The sequence below is a fragment of the Anas platyrhynchos genome, chromosome 33, assembly GCF_047663525.1.
Source record: "Anas platyrhynchos isolate ZD024472 breed Pekin duck chromosome 33, IASCAAS_PekinDuck_T2T, whole genome shotgun sequence".
In the NCBI taxonomy this organism is placed as follows: Eukaryota; Metazoa; Chordata; class Aves; order Anseriformes; family Anatidae; genus Anas; species Anas platyrhynchos.
The window spans coordinates 7,055,159-7,072,518 of record NC_092618.1 but is presented as its reverse complement, the minus strand read 5'-3'; the positions used below and the strand labels follow the sequence as shown (position 1 = coordinate 7,072,518).

The following is a 17,360-nucleotide window of genomic DNA, read 5'->3' as shown; positions in this document are numbered from 1 at the left end:
CGGGCTTCATTCTCCTGTTTCCTTTTTTTTTTTTTTCCAACCCTTCCCTGGGTCTTGCCATTGTATTTCTTACCACTCCAGTGTGATCAGTATACATATAGCACTCCTCTTTCAGGGCTGCACACAGCCCGTCCTGTTGTAAAAAATACCAAATCTAATCCCCTACGATTTTGTAACACTACCTCTGAAAACGGCCTGATAGATTTTCCAGGGCCGAGATGGATTGTTCAATTTGGGTCAGGTCCTCATCCACAGCAATGCATAAGGAAGTAAATTCTTGATTTTGTTTAACCAATGAGGCTACCCTGGTCCCCACTCCAGCTCCTCCCAGGATTATTAGGGTGGCCAAAGTTAGAGCCGTGAACCGTTCCCGTCTTTCCAGATGATGCCTTGCCACTGTGTGCTGGATATACATACAATCCTCAGGGTGGTATAGAATCCTTGGTATAATTATCACCTGTATACAAAAATCACAAGACGCATTAAAGAGTTTTAGTGATAGACAAGGAGTTATGCCCACTCACACACAAACACACCTAGCGTTGTTGGCTGGGATTAACCACTCGGCTGATTGTTTTCCATTCTCCATGATATTACATAGGTGACACTTCCCACTAGGAACCATGCACACACACCTACCACCTCCAGTGACTTGTGTTAGTGTTACCCTTATGTCTTTTCCCCAACTGCATTGTAGAGGGTTGTTCTCATTTGTGCGGGAGGGCTCCCCAGGATTCCCGATAGCATCATAATATGAAGGCCTTATACTAAAGCATAATCAACAATGTTTTGTTACATTTGGGTTTGTTTTGTTTAATAATTGGTAGCTGGCATTCACGACCCCCCCATATGTTATTCTCAGCTATGTTATCATTCTCGGCTTTACCTGAGCTCGTAGGGCTGCCGAGGGTTGGCACTGTAGTATTTTCCACAGGCTGGATTCCCTGGACACTTTCTGACAATACCTCATTTGGTCCTACTGCCTGGGGCCTATCGGCATCCTCCTTTTTATTAGTACGAGTCCTCCCCTATCTGTTCTGTGTTTGTAAAATCTGACACCTCACATTTTTCCTAGTACCCAGCTAGTATCATCCAAGTTTGTTATATTTATATATAGAACCTTGCAAATTTCTTTATTTCCGTGGAAGGTTCCTGTATACCCTATACCATGCCCTCGCCACCTGTAACGGGGATCTGCTTGTTGGTTACAACCTTGTGGCCCATATCCCACTTGTAAAAATTTATCCCGACCAGCCCTGAGTGTCCAGTCCGTAGAAATGGTTTCACACCCCCAGTATGCACGATAATACACGTTCGGGCATTTACAGCACCCCTTTTCTGGGTTAGAACTTGGGCAGAAATAAAATCCTGATCGGTTAAAGCATGGCTGCACTGACACCAGGTCACATAATGTGATGCGGAAACTGGGAGCACCTGCTGTCGTTGTTTGCTGGATGATGAATTAATCCTCCCATCTGATCAAGCTCCACTTAAAAGGCTGATGGGGATGCGCAGACCCATAGCTGACCAAAGCGATGATACTGACTCCCATGTATCGTAGGAGGTGGTCGGAGCCCATCTAAATTGTCGGCCCCTCAGTCCCCCACCGTTTTCACTTCTCTGCCTCGCTTGTCAGTTCGGTTGCAGCGAACTACAAGGTATCGGTTCTTCTTGGCAGCAGCAGTGTTCTTCAGGGGAACCTACTAGGGAGCCTTTGAAACAGGGCCTCCTCCCCTTCCCACGATACACAGATAATATACAATACTTACCGAGTCCGTCTTAGTGTCAGCTTCAAGTCGTCAGGGCCTGGAGCTGCCTCCCATTTACCTTCCCGGATTGGTCCTTTCACACAGCTGGCATGCGTCCATCCTTTCTCCGTAGTTCGAACAGCCGTTTCTGTGGTAAGCAAAACAACATAGGGGCCTTCCCCATCGTGGTGTTAAAGCAGTCTCTTTCCAAGTCTTAATTAGAATTGAGGGTGATCAAGTGGCAATTCCAAGTCGTAGGGCATACCATATAGCATTTCAAAAGGAGAAATTCCTACATCAGTTCTGGGCTGTGTCCATATGTTTAACAGTGCAAGGGGTAAGCATTTTACCCAAGAAGCCTTAGTTTCCAGCACAAGTTTTGTTAGTTGTTTCTTCATTTCACCATTCATTCGCTCTACCTTTCCAGAAGAGGAGGGGTGCCAGGGGCTGTGAAAATCCCACTCAATCTCTAAGGCCTGCTTTAACCCTTGCAGTAAAGCTTTACACCCATTCAGTCACGTGGTCAATTAGGACAAACAAGTAACTCAGTAAAGTCTACCTGTATACTTTGGAAAGGTCAAAGCCCTGGCTCCCGTCCCCCTCTAGATAGGTTACAGAAGACCTTTTTATTTACCTTTTGACATATAGTACATCCTCTGCATGTGTGCTTCTCTAAAGTATATTCTCCTACACAGACATGCTTTCTTAGAACAACATCACACATTGCTTGCACCTCCCAATGACTCTTCTGATGTAAAACAGTTAATATTTGCCTCATTATCACTTTATTCAGCATTTCTCTCCCATCAGGGAGTATCAATTTTCCTTAAAATGATCCACATATTTGTAACATTAATACCTCCTTGGGAGGTTGTAATTGCTCCAAAATCTTTTTTAGAATTTACCCAAATAGATAGGTGGCCCTGTAAACTTCTGAGGTAAAACTGTCCACCTATATTGTTGCTTCCGCCCCCATTTCAGGGTCTTTCCAGTCAGAGGTGAATATACATGTATGTTTGCTCTCAGGGCCAGAGAGCACTCCATTAATAACACTGTTATTCCAGTCTAACAATTTACTAGTTGAATGCCCAATTTAATCATCAAATCCCTTCCCAACAAGTTAGTCTCTGCCTTGGATACATACAATAATTGCCCAGTGATCATTTTATCCCCTAGTCTCAGCTTGGTATCCCCCAAAAGTGGCACTGTTATCCCAGTCCCTTCTACCCCCATCACATTTAGGGTTTCATTAGTTAATTTAATCCCTGATACTTTACAAGTCAGTAATCACTTAGCTGCCCCAGTATATTGGGTTTGATGGCAAGGTATGGGGGGGGTGTGACGGGTGTGGGGATGGGAAACTGCAGTGGCAGCCCCCGTGAAAAAAAAAAAACAAAAACAAAAAACAGAAACCTCCCCGTGGTAGATAAGGGACAATTTCATCTGGCCCTAAAGGGGCCCACTGCTGCCCAGAGCCAATCCAAACAAACAAACAAACAAACAAACAAAAACCTGCTGCTCAACAGCAGTTTGGAGAGCAAGAAACCCCCCCTGCAGACACCAAAGTCAGTGCAGAAGGAGGGGGAGGAGGCGCTCCAGGCGCTGGAGCCGAAGCCCCCCTGCGGCCGCTGGAGAGGCCCCTGGTGGAGCAGGCTGTTCCCCCCTCCCCGATGCTTGGGAAACTGAACAAACACCACAGCAAATATGCAAATATACCAAAACTTCTAGACTGTTACTTAGATAATGCCTACATCACCTTTCCCTGCTCATTCAACTTCGAATACCTTTAACACTTTCAACAAACCTTTGAACACTTCCTTTATCTTTCTCTAGCCTTTACTTTTCTAATGCCGACATCAAAGGCTCAGTCAGGGGCCAACTTAATTCCGTACCTTTTCCCTCCAAGATGCTGAAACAACATCAATATACAACATTTCATCCTGTTTTCCTTCTTTCCACAAAAACAACGTTAACTGTAATATGGTGTTATAATTAGTAGTTCCATTTAGGAGCCACTCCGCTCCATCCTCTAGTTTATAAAGTGGCCACCACTGATTACAATATTTGATAAGGGTTCTTTTACTCTCTGTACCCTCTCATCCCACTATATCCCTCCAATGTGTTAGTATACATCCTAGGGGGCTTTTCCTCGGGATTTCTTTGCTTTGAACTTTTCCTATTGTAATCTACAGTGGTTAATATTCCACCGTTTTCCTAGAAGCTCTTTACTAGTCAATCCCAATCCCTCCAAAATCCACAATATATAGATACACAAGTAAAATCAGACCACTGTAAATTAACTGCCTGTAGACAATTACACTGGGAACATTTAAACCTGATGAGCCGATAATATGCCTGGGAAAATTTTGTTCCCTTAAACATACACCTCAATGGCAGTTCTTATATTTACATATTTACATATTAACACAGGTATAAAAGAACACTTTAACAAAAATGCCCGGGCTTTTATATATACAATATGCAATGTACAGTTATTATTCCAGTTAGAATTATTCCTCAGCAGCTGGAAACATTGTGCCAGTTGCCATTAAAGCTCGCTTACCCTCCTCCTGTCTTTCTTAAAATCTCGGACGTCCCCAGAGTTAATGGGGACAGCCACATATTCCTAGTCACTGGTCCCTGAACGCTAGAGTCAGAGTCGCTATCAGTCTCCCTGGGGTTGCGGATTAGGAAGCCCGGGAGTCAGAGGGGCTGCAGATGGTGGTGGTGAAATATAGGGAGGCAGTGGGGCTGGGATCTCTAATTTTCGGTTTTTCTTGTGCCTCCCATTCCCTCCTTTTTCTTTTAGAAGATATAAATTGGCTCGAGTTTCTGAGCTGATCCACAAATGTGCATATTCACTTTCTTCCAAACTAAAAGGTTCCTTTGAGTTTACATAAATATTTAGGGCCTGGCAAACCCAATCTTCAAAGGACCCAAATACGGGCCAGTAAAGGTGGTCTCCTCGAATCTGTTTACCACCCCAAACTTCAACACAATAATGTATCATTTTTACTTTATTGCTTCCCCGCCTAAAAGGGGAATCCTGCCAATTTTTAATCATTAATCCCAGGGTAACCTAACATCAGACGTTACCCTGCCCATGGGACCAGAAGGCTTACTCTTCTGTCCCATCTTCTGGAGGGCCTTCACACACACACACACAAATCGCTTCCCCCTTTTCGTGGCCCAGTCCCTCGCGGGATGTGGGAACTGCACTACCGAGGGGTCCGCACTCGCTTCGTCCGCAATTGGACGTCTCACAACGCTACGCTCCAGGATACCCAACCCCAACCGAACGGATCACCGGCCTATACTTACTCACTCCTGAGTCTTCGTTCGGTCTTCGTGCACAAAGATTACTAGGGGTTGCCGGCTTTATTTGCTTGCTGCCGAATTTAGGGTTCGTCGGTGAAGGATTTGAATGAAAGTAGTCCTAGCGAAGGCCGCTGAAATCAGCGGGGCGCCCCCTCCGAAGGTCTTTCAATCAGATTGCCTTCATCCGAGTCACGGCACCAAATTTGTTATAAGTTGCCCCCTTAATTAATTTTCGGAGAGCATTGCATTAATAATAGAAAGGAAGTTATTGAGTAAGCAACAGCAAGCAAAACAGCGCTGGGCGGCCGGGGAGTCTCGGCTCCGCCAACGGCGCGCACCTCACCCCCGCCAGGGTCCCTTTTTATATCTTGGTGATTTCAGGATTACGCAGCACGTCCGGGTATGTTCTGCGACTGTGCGCACTGTTGCTAGGGGGTCGTCTCTGTCCCTCTGGTGGTCGTGAAGATGAAGGCCGTAGTCTTCCTCGGCGTTGTGGTTCAACTTCTTTCTTTATTTGGTCATGTTGGCCCAGCGTGAGACAGGAAGGCAAGATGTTGATACACTAGTTTAACAACTTATCAGGAGATGGTTACATGAGCTTTGCAGCAGTGTTTTTTGAACAAAAGAGGCAACTGAGATGCAGAAGGAGAAAAGGGGAGAGGGTTCTTTTTTTTTGTTACATTAAGCAAAGGAATTTTCATAGTGTCTAGCTAAGCATTATACAGCTCCTTACTTCAGCAGGGAGTTTTCACCACTCCTGTTCCTCAAACAGAACTCCTTGTTTTTACAAAAGACAATGAACAAACATTTATTGTGTATTACAGTTAGGAAGAACTTCTTTACCGAAAGGGTTGTTAGGCACTGGAACGGGCTGCCCAGGGAGGTGGTGGAGTCACCATCCCTGGAAGTCTTCAAAAGACGTTTAGATGTAGAGCTTAGGGATATGGTTTAGTGGGGACTGTTAGCGTTAGGTCAGAGGTTGGACTCGATGATCTTGAGGTCTCTTCCAACCTAGAAATTGTGTGTGTGATTTCTGTGTGCATGGAATTCTTTGGCCAGTTGGGGTCGGCCATCCTGAATCTGTCCCCTTGCAGCTGTTGCTGTGTGCCAATTCTGATCGCTAGTAGGACAGTGAGACACCGAAAGGTCCTTGGCTTGTTGTAAGTACTGCTCTGCAGCAATTGAAACATCGGGGTGGTATCAGCACTCTTCTAAACATCCTTTTACACATCCTAAGCCAAAACATAGCAACGTACCCGCTACTAGGAGAACTAACTGTCCTAACTGAAACCAGGACATGTATCTTTTCCACTTGGGTGCTATTGCTCATAAATTTGAGAATTCAACATGAGCAAGCTAGGAAATGTGGGTACATACAGAACCGCATGTATATGGTACACAGCAGACTTGGGATCTGGATCCTCCGTGAGGCCTACAGGCTTCTCTTTGTATACCATGGAGCACTGGCTTGTAAACATGGTGAAATTTCCCATCCTTGATGGGTCTAATACAAAAAGTCTCTTCTCCCTTCTCTCCCCTGTCCTCTTTCTTAATGTAGGCAGTTGAGAAAGCCGAAATTGGAACAAAAAAAAGAATATAACACAGGTAAGTGGCTGTAACTCCCCGGGATACCGATTTATGCTGGTTACTGAAGAGGATGGCACTTGGTCACTCCATCGCTTTCATTTGGCCCCAAAGCCTTCTGTAGTCAGCTGAATTCACTCATCAGTGACTTTTCTGTGAAGAGAGGTAGGTGCAAATAGGAGATTTTATGAATTCCTTGGGGAGGGAGCAGTGTGAATTGCAGCTTCGTAGGCACAAAGCAAACTGTTCTAATTGTGCAAAGTAAATTGATACTTGGTAAGTTTAAACTTAGTTTTATAGGTGGCAACCACAAAACTAAACCTTAGCTGTGATCCTACCACCACAGTGGTGTAGCTCTTCCCTTCCCCTTGTCCTCTTGGCTCTTTTAATGACAGTGCAAGCAACAAACCTGTGCCAAAGGGTGCTGTACGGTAAACAATGGGCAGGCTTTTTTCTAAAAAGCACGAGTTTGAGTTATCTGGTGTTTGGGTGTTTCTCTTGAAACGATTCTTACCTCCTTGAGCTGTTAGATCATAATGCAGGAAATGAAAGTGCTGCATGCATAAACAGAGTAATAAAACATACACCTCTTAGGAAGAGGCTTGCAATGTAATAGTGTTTTTTTTGAGCACTGTTAGATACAGTTTGACATGAATGGAGTGAAAACACCTTAGAGAAAGGTGTTGATTGTTCTCACTTTTCCAAGACAGAAATAACTGGAGTAAATTTCCCTCCTGCATGGAACAAAAGTTGTGTGTTTGTTTTTGTCTGGCTAGCTTTCAGTCTCTTTAAAATTTCTCTACAGGTCACAGTTTTTAAGTAGACAGTTTAAACGTGCAGAGCGATAAATAAGTGTAATGCAGCGGTTGTGTCAACAACTTCTGATCTGAAATTTAAAGAAAAATCAATCCACTTTAGGGTGCCTTTTTTGTTTGTTTACATTTTACAAGAGCAATGGTGAAATAAGGAGAATCCCATCTTGACTGTTTCAAAATACTTTTTCCACGTTTCAGTCACCAGAACATTGAGGAGTAGAGCTGGTGCAAAAACTATGAGACGAGTCCATGGAGAAAACAGGGACTTGGAGCTGCGCCGCAGCTGTAGAGTCCAACGCAGTCGGTACTCTACTACTAACTCGTCCATTCTATTTGACAAACTTATAACAAAGTAAGTCATCTTTTCTTGCAGACCTCTTAAAATGATCTTTCTTAGCAAGCCTTTGCACTATGGCATGATGTTGGCCTTGACTTGCTCTTTTTTTTGACAGCAAAGAGGTATGGCTGCTCCTGGCATTGAGAGTTCAATTTGTTGAGTTTTCCCCATTTGGCAGTTTTCTTAGCATCAGAAGTGCCGTCATTTTTAATGAACTTTTTGTTCCATACTCACAAAAGTGAATGTAATGCTTGGTTAAGAAACTGAGGACGGTTTGATACAGTCAAAGCAAAGTAGTCCTAGCGATTCTGCATTTCTGTCCATGGTTTATTTCTGTTTCTGAAGCCAAAATTGTTTTCTGCTTCAGAATTTGCTTTCCTTTCATTTCATCATTTTCTACAACACGAAACTTAGATTCTCATGTAGAGAAGAACAAACAGCCTTTCCTTGGTTAACAAAAAATGACTTAATGCTACTGTGCAGAGCAACTTAAGTAGGATTAAAAGTTGACATAATTTTTTTATATCATCTTACTAGGATGTCAGAATTCTTATTTTCCTCCTGCATTTAAATATATATATATTTTAAATGTGCTCAGTAAGAGGGGAAAATAAACCTGAAAACAGCGTATGTTTGCAAATCCTCAAAAGCTTGTTCTTAAATCTCTATCAAAACTAAAGATTTGACCTAATTTTTTGGTAATGTCTAAAGTCTTGGCTAAGTGTCAATGACTTTTGCTTTGTGCATACTACATTAAAATCTCTTATTGATTGTGTGTGCTGTTTTATTTTTTTCATACATACCTAACTTTGCTCTTACATGTCAAGTTTGTATCTTAGTACTGCGGAAGTTGTGCTACAAAAAATGGATGAAATGGAGCAGATGCGTAGATGCCAAAGATGTTGGGAAGATGTTGAGGTACAAATGACAGAGCAAATACTCTGTCAGTTTGCCATTTTTGTAGAGTATTTCACGTAGGGAAGTAACTTAGTTGTAATTTTAATTGAACTGAAATAACTTCCTTCCAAAGAATAGTGTGGTCTAAACTACCATTTGGTCTTGCTCTCTGGTTATATCTTCATGTCTTACTGATAGGGTTGTGCTCCAGATATCTTTTCAGAGTGGAGGAAGCATCTTCTGCAGAAGATGTGGGATAACGGGGAGATGCTGAAATGCATGTCTTCCACTCCAGTTTCTGAATTGCCTTCTGCTTTTTGAATGGACGCTGTTTACAAACAGCTGTTTCGGACTTGGGTTTTTACTCCAAATGTTACTAAAAGCTCTGCCTGGGGGACTGAATATGCAAAAAGACTGGTGCTTTCCATCAGCTTGGCAGTTTAAGCTGTTTAGCTTTTTCTCCTTAACTCCTAAATCATATTTCTCGTCATGCTCAGGAACGCACTTACTTGGAAAGCTTAACAAAAGGCAGTGCATAGCTTCCTGTGTTGGTCACTCACTCGAATTTTGATTCCTGTTAACGTTTTTTTTCCTGAGAGCTCACAAAGAATCTCCAGTATCATGTAGCTTTAATCATCTGTTACAGGCAAATGGAGCTGTTTTCTTTAATTGACCTAACTTGCATTTTAGAATTCTTCCTTGGTTGCAAACTGCTCCCAGAGTTTTCAGGAACTTGAAGCCTTTCAAATTTCCAGCTGAATGAACTGATGGCTACTTTATGTATATTTGTTTGTGTGCTGGCCTTGCCTGAGAGCTTAAATAAACCCCTGTCTCTAGAGGAACCCCTGTTAAAGTTGTATGCAGCAATCATACTTCCTCTGTCTTAGTTTTGCTCTATTAAATTCAACTATTTTATTAAATTACTGTTCTTTTGAATGATAGGCACATCATTTTAAAACTTCCCGATAACCTACTTTCATAGCTTTTAGTTTAGCTCTGAATTCCCTTTTTTTTCTCTCAAATCACAGAATGGTTGAGGTTAGAAGGGGCCTCTGGAGGTCACCTGGTCCAACCCTCCCCTGCTCAAGCAGGGACACCTAGAGCTGGTTGCCCAGGGCTGTGAAATGAATCCAGAATTGTCCACAGTACTTTTTATTAGCATCTCTCACACGCCTGTATGATTTCTTTTGGTATGTCTGCTAGAAAGGTAGTTCTTTTTCCTTGGTTCTGTCACGCTGTAGGTTATTAACCTCTGATTAACTAATGCACTCAGTTGTGTATCTGGGCAAGTATTTAACCACTGCATGTACTGAGCCCTGGTTTAGAGCAGAAACTCTTGTTGCTGATTGTGGGTGCACGCAATCATATTCCCATTCTCTCCTCTTGTGCAATAATTTATTTTTTGTGTGTATACGGGGTGCCTCGATAATGTTACTGTGTAAGCATCAACAGACAGACGTGTCTGTCAGTGGATGTACGTGTATGCACGTCTGTTTTTCTGCACGTTTGTGACCGATCTTTCTTGCTGCTTGGAATTAGGAGAACCTTGATATCTTCACCTGAGTGAAGTCAGACTTTGAAAGAACTGGACCTGGCAGTCCAGATGAGGTTGGTGAGTTCTGGTTTTAAGTTTTCTTTACTCTGTTCTAACCAAAAGCCTTAAACAATTGAAAGAAGCTAATCTACAGGGTATTTGTCTTCTGTAAAAATTCTGTGTTGCTATTGACTTCACAAGCCTTAGTATGAGCTCTAGGGCTGTACTGTAGTGAGCTCAGAACAGGTAAAAAAAAAAAAAAAACACCAAAAACAACAGCGCTTTTCCAAACTGCTTACAAGATAAAAGGCAACAGATGGTTGTAGACAGGTGGGAATGGAAAGAAATGGACAGCATTGCTATTACTCAGCATGCGAAACGGTGATACCGCTACAGCAGGAGCGTGACAGTTTTCATGGTTTTGAGCAGCACAGCAAGAATTTTCAGGAAGCAAGGTAGATAGGCTGCCAGATGTTTATGAAAAGCTCCTCCCAAGCGTGAAGCTCAGCAGGAGGGAGGATAGCGTTGTGCGTTTCTGCGTTTAGGAGGCAGTCGCCGTAAGCTGCTGTCAGGGCCTGTAATTAGGAGCTGTCATCTGGGTACTCAGTGATTTGTGGAATGAGGTTAAGCCACGAAAGGCCATATTAACTTGGAAGTGATGGGAAAACTTACAGTTTTTAAGAAGAATGTTAGTTGTGATTAAGGCAGTAAATTAGATCATCCTCGTAGGAGCTTTCTAAACAGATCAGAACAGGGCAAGACTGTACTTAAGGACCGAAAAGGGTGTTGCAGTAGATGAGCTGACAAGTTAGATTATGTGAGAGAGCTCACCTGCACACCTGCAAAGGAGCTCAGAGAGACAGTGACAGGAGGCTGAGCCCCAGAAAATACTTTGCTCCTCCCTTCAGAGGCCCAGAGGAGCAGAGAGATGCACAGTGGCAGGTGGGAACCCGAGGGAAGTTCTTCGGAGGAAGAATGGCTGGGCCATGGACTAGTAAGGGAGAAGCAGAGTTGACTCCTTTGGAGGTTTAGTTAGGAAAACATTAGCTCAAAGTCTGAATAAGAGTAGCTTGAATACAAGGCGGGGGCCAGTCTAGAGGGAGAAGCTTGGTTAAAGTGTGTGGGTTTCAGGGAGCTGTGCAGTAGAGGCTTGTAGAGAGGAATTTTAAATAGCACGTTGAATGGGAAATGAGCCCGGGGCAATTAATTGATGATCAAAATGCAAACTACAATTTTAAATCAGGAAAGAGCTAGAATATACTTTTATAATGAAAAATACGCCAGAAAAGAGTGAGGAAAGTGTCAGTGTTGTTACAAAGGAAGTTACTGGAACAAAGGAAAGGGTTAGTGGAGCAATAAAGCAGAGAAATTCATGCTTTTGTGATAGAAGTGTTGGAACACCAAGGACTGGAGATGGTAGTGATCACAAACTCATTTACTGATCGCTCAGTTTTCCGTGTGCTGTCTGTATACCCCATGGCACCTACCTTGCATTCAGAAAGCAATGCAACCTTTGGGGTTAAAAAATAAAAACCAAAGAGGGCGGTGCTTTCCAAGAAAAAAAGATAAGTCCTTTTGGCCAACAGGTAGGTGAACGGAGTATGTACGTTCCTTCCTCGGTGTCCTGCTGTTAACGTGAGAGGATATTCACCAGAACCCAGTAGATAATTGCACTCTGGTTTTTGTGTTTTTTACCATCTTTCATGAAACAACTTCAGGTTACTTGACAGAAGCTAATGGCCTAAGCTTATGTGCATTTGGCATTGTTTTCTCATTGGTGAGCTTCAAGCCTGTGTCTGGCCCATTATTGCTCACAGAATTTGTGGCAGAGCTAGACTTGGACTTAGATTACTGTGCTTAGTCTTAGCACTACAGATTATTAAAACCCTTTCCATTAAACACTTTCTCAAACTAAGAAGTGACTTTCTGAAATAGCTGTTTTCAGAAGATCTGCATCTTAGCTAAGCAATATGACAGAATTTTGCCTGTTGTTAAACACTGAGGCTGACGACAAGTCCATCAGCAGTTTCAGAGAGGACAGACAATGTCTAGATGCATGCTCATCTGCTAGGATTTGTGATTTCTGAAACGTGACTTGCATAAATTCATCTTAAGGTTTTGCAGGATCCACTGTGTCATTAAAATAATGATAATAATAAAACTTACAGGCATCTGTGTAATGCATTTTGGATTTCATATAATTTGCAAAAGTACTTAACGATTCGGTGTCATTTTGTGGTACAGTACAAACAGCAAGAGGAAGTGAGAACAAAGAAAATGACGGTGAAGATGTTCCAAGGCGTTACAACCTTCGACGGAGGAAACCTGTTGACCGCTACCAAGCTCCTATGGAAAGTAGGTTGAACGCACAGTTTCTCTTAAAACCTTATTTCTTGCACATAAGTGAGATAATTTTTTTCAATGCAAATACATGTGTTTGCGCACACAGTTCTGTTTCAGTTCTGTACCTTCATTCTGCACATGAACTTCGCTGTTTTTATCAGACACGTGTGTCCTGTGCCCATTGTATTTCTTTGCTGTTTGGCGTACTTAGTGCTATGTATCCTTGATATGACAGTAATTAATCACACTTCATAGTCTTGCTCTTGTGATTTTCAGTTCACCTTTAAAAAGGGCGTAGTTTTCCACTTGTACCATGCACTGATGAAAAGCAAAAACGGTTAAAAATTCTTCTGGAATTAGGGATGAGTGAAACACGTGGCATTTTCTTTATCTTTTGATTTCCTCCTCTCTTAAATGTATCTGTATCATTATTCTAAATTCTTTCCTTTCAGTAAGACAAAGAGATCGAGAGAGGACTAACTCGGGCCAGCCCTGTTCTGTCAGACAGAAAGAGTCACTTGAAAATGCTGGGTCACAAAAATGTAGAAGACGTGCCAGGTTGGTGTATGGCTAGTGATAGCTCTTACTTATCCGTAGAGCTGTCAGTCTCCTTACTGCATAATGCTTCAAAGGGTTTTCAGTTTAGTGGTAATTACAGAGTAAGTTTATGATCGGTACTTTGGTAGTCTGAGGATAGAGAGGAAAGAAATATTTGGAGGGCAGGAGGTGGATACTTTTAAGTTGGTTTCTTTTTTAAATCCAATATTTGTGGGTCGCTGATAAGATGATTATGGAGGTAGTGTCTGAGTTTCTGTAACTGAAATTCTTTGGTTCTGGAACTGAAGCCAGAATCCCCCCTTAAAAATCTTAGTCACACTATTTAATCTTGAAGGATACAAATTATTTTCTTAAAACCAAAAATAATTTTATTCGATTTAGAGGGAGAGGCTTTATGGAAGTTTTGTTGGATTAAAAAAAAAAAAAAAGTTATCACTCAAATACTGACTCTAGTTTCTGTTTGGAATCAACTAATGTTTCTATATGAAGTTAACCTTAAACAATAAAAGATCTAAATGAAATCATAAATTGCCTTAGTGGTGATAAAGGCTTCTTGGATTCTGTAAGCAGTTAGTGCGTAGAGAATGCTGTTGATTGCCAGATATTTTGTTGAGCATTCTTGAAAGCAGACAGTTGTCACGAGGAAAATCATGTCATGGCCTTTGAAATCAGATTGCTAAGGAGTACAATGGACTGGAAAATAGATCTCAGAATAAATTTTGAGATAGAATTCCCTTAATTTTTGGTGTTACTTAGTATCTGCTCTATTTTCTTTTTAACTTTCTGGTTTATATGCTTGCTTGCAGACAGAGACATGCAGATGACATCAGTGATTCTACACCCTCTTGCTCATCTCCCTTGCTTAGCACATGTGATACGGAGGAGAGTGGTGAGAGCAGTGAGGACAGCGAGAGCACATCTCCAAGAAGGTTGCTGTCATTAGAGAACAGGGGAGGGATGAATCTCCTTCAAATGAATATTTAGCCATGTTTAAGTTTATCTAAATTTAACTGTGTGAGTTTATGTCAATTAATTAGGTCTTCTGTATATTAATTAATGTTTTTTACATTTGCTTGGCATTATTATGAAAAACAAAAATCTTCAAGTTGCATCTTAAAGAAAAAGAAGCCCTATAACTTCTCCTTAATTCAAATCAGGACTTTTTGAGTGAAACTTCAGAAACAGGACCTAAAGAGAGTTCAGAGGGATCAGAAGAAAGTTGGCAGAAGTCAGGGAGATGCAATGCAAATAGATAGTGCGGTAAGTCTTAAACTAATCATCGTGTCAGCGAGTGTTTCCAGGGATTATGAAAGATCTCAGTGTGCCATCTACAACTACCTTTGTTGATGGTTTTCTCTAAAGCAACTTCAAAAATTGCCCAGAATGTTTCCGTTGTGCTGAGATAATTTCTGATGAAACCTTGATCTAGGTTGCTGCTTTCTTTAACATACAAACTCTGTTGTGTTGAATTTCTCTTTAGATTGGATTTGAGAATGTGGGTGGTCTTTCCAAACACATCGCAGCTTTGAAAGAGATGGTGATTTTTCCCCTCCTGTATCCAGAAGTTTTTCAGCGGTTCAATATTCAGTCCCCAGGGTAACTCATTAAAGTGATAAATCGTAAGTCAGCTGTTTTCAGGAGAAAGTTCAATTAAGGTATCAATATGCTTCCATGCTTCAACATTTTGGCAGCGGTGAACGTTTGTTTTAGTAGTGGCAAAAAGTGGTTTCTTAAAAATGGATAGAATCCAGAATATTTGTAGGTTAAAAATATAAGCAACGTCTTAAAATTTTAAGTTTTACCGTCTGGTGTCTTTAAAAAGTTGGGTTAGTTGGGTTGGAGTGGTTTTGTTCTCAGTTTTATGTACAAGTCAGCTTGATTAGTTTGTAGGCAAGAAGGGATTATCTAGTGGAAGTCAATTGTAATATGTTGCCTGGAAGCCCAATTGTTTTTCCTGCCTACTTTTGTTTTCTTTTTTTTTCCCTCTGAGTGCTAAGGCATCGCTTTTCCTTCCGGCTTTAGGCTTCCTCACGTGCCATCAGCAATAGATGGTCTGAGAGACCAAACCCAGTAACTTAATGCTTTTGAGAGGAGCATTAAATGCTTTACTATCAGATTCTGCATATTGTGAAAGCAAGAATATGCAGTTTATCACTGAAGAATGAAGTGGTGATTCACCATTCAGCCCATTCTCAGATTCTGTGCTGAAGTTTGCCTGTTTGGCTCTGGTTTGCTGTGATCAAACTGTTTGTCAGCAGTTTTGGAAGTGTCCTTCTGGGACAGTATGCTCTCTTTTGAAGGTTTTATACACTTGAGTTACCCCCTTATTCATTTCTTTGGGTGAAAAAAATGAATTTTCTTGTGAAACGTTGTAAAAATGCAGAACTTCTATCTGTTCTGACTCTACCCACACTTCAGCTATTACTGCTGTCTTGTACATGATGTGTTTTGGTTAGGAAAGACGCTTGTTCTAGAGATGATGGTTGTAGGAGGTACTCATCATGATGTTTTTTTTTTCCTATCTGGATCTTTTTTTATTGCAGAGGCTGTCTATTTTATGGCCCCCCAGGAACAGGGAAAACACTAGTTGCTCGTGCACTTGCCAATGAATATAGCCGAAGTGACAGAAAAATAACATTTTTTATGAGAAGTGCTTCGGACTGCATGAGAAAATACGTGGGGGAATCAGAACGCCAACTTCGTGTGTTATTTGAACAGGTAAGGTTGAAATGCACAGTGTGTTCTGTCAGAGTTGAAACCATTATTTTCTGTGGTCAACGTTTTTAAGTAGAACTTGCTTTTTTTGTATTTTGTTATTTTTTTTTTTTCCCACTGAAATGGAAATGCCAGTGTTTCTGCTGTGAATGTCAGCTGTAGGAACTACTGGAACGATTTGCTTCCTGTCACCCGGATACAGTGGGTTGACACAGACTGCTGTCTTCTGTTAGTCATGCCAGATACTCCAGTAGCTCTATCAGTAGAGGTCCCAGAGGCTGAAGTGAAAAATCTAGTTTAGATGACATTCCAACCATGATGTTTTTGTGTATTTTTCCTTTAGATAATGGTGTTTTACTCTGTGTTTTTGTGCTAGGCCTATCAGATGCGACCTTCAATTATTTTCTTTGACGAGATAGATGGTCTCGCTCCTGTGCGCTCTAGTAAACAAGACCACATTCATAGGTATTACAGTTTTGCACCTACATAAAATCTGCTTGATCTTTGGGGAATGAAAAAAAAAAAGGATGATGACCTGTTTAATTTACTGTGAACACATTAATTTATCCTGAAAACTTGTAACTCAATGCCAAAACAGGTGCTTCTAAATGATAGTTGAAACCAGTTTACTAAGCCTGATATCAGCTTGTGGTCTGTGTTAACTTACCTATTGTTTATGTCTTAAAATGAGTCTTGTCCTTAAAAAGCTTGTCCTTTTTGACTACTCATGGAAAAAAGTCATATGGAATGTGACAAAATTTACTGAACCAGTAAGTAAAAATTATATTTTTCTATTAGTTCCATTGTTTCAACTCTTCTGACGCTTCTGGACGGCATAGTTAACAGAGGGGAGATCGTGGTAATCGGAGCTACCAACAGACTGGATTCTATAGATCCTGCTTTATGAAGACCAGGACGCTTTGACAGAGAGTTCCTCTTCAACTTGCCAAATAAAGAGGTGAGAACTGAAATTCAACGTTAGCGCTACCATGGCAAAGTCCAACTTTATAGGAAAAAAAAATTGACAACTTGAACAAGAGAGTGATATGTGGAGACACTGCGTTGTTCCGTGGAGGGCAAATCTGGTACTGAATATATATGGTCAAGATGATACCACCAAGTAGTTAGTTCTGTAATCAAACCTTTCATTCCCAAAGTTGTACCTGTTTGCTTAATTATTTAGTCCACTTGGGCCCTTTCATCATGAAGTTGTGTTTTTGGTCTCAATCCTTCACTTCTGAATGAATAGGGGACGTGTGTGCATTTGATTGTGCCCCGGATCAGTGGTAGTAGTTTGAGTCATAATTATTTTCTTCTTTATAGTAATTGTAGCAATTTGAAACATTGTGCCAGAAGTGCTTTCTGTGAATTTACTGCCTGAAAAGCAAATGTGATGAAGTAATGAGACTGTCACAATGAAAGCTTGTTAAATTTTAGAGAAGTTTTTTGGACAACAAAGAAATGTTTCTGGATAAATTTTTCATTGCAGTATTTTCCTCTGGGTCCTTAGG

At 41.4% G+C, this 17,360-nt stretch overlaps 1 long non-coding RNA gene across 6 annotated transcripts; it reads left to right on the top strand.

Moving 5' to 3' along the window:
- The first annotated feature begins 789 nt into the window (after positions 1-789).
- LOC140000359 (uncharacterized) lies at positions 790-14,370 on the top strand. Of its 6 annotated transcripts, none has more exons than XR_011805499.1 (7): positions 790-6,815; positions 7,664-7,817; positions 8,630-10,307; positions 12,478-12,588; positions 13,029-13,134; positions 13,941-14,063; positions 14,292-14,370. It is a non-coding gene; the product is annotated as an uncharacterized lncRNA (long non-coding RNA). The 6 variants fall into 6 exon arrangements; XR_011805498.1 differs by having other exon boundaries at positions 8,630-8,720; positions 10,239-10,307; positions 13,941-14,355; XR_011805500.1 differs by having other exon boundaries at positions 8,630-8,720; positions 10,239-10,311; positions 13,941-14,355.
- Positions 14,371-17,360: the final 2,990 nt, after the last annotated feature.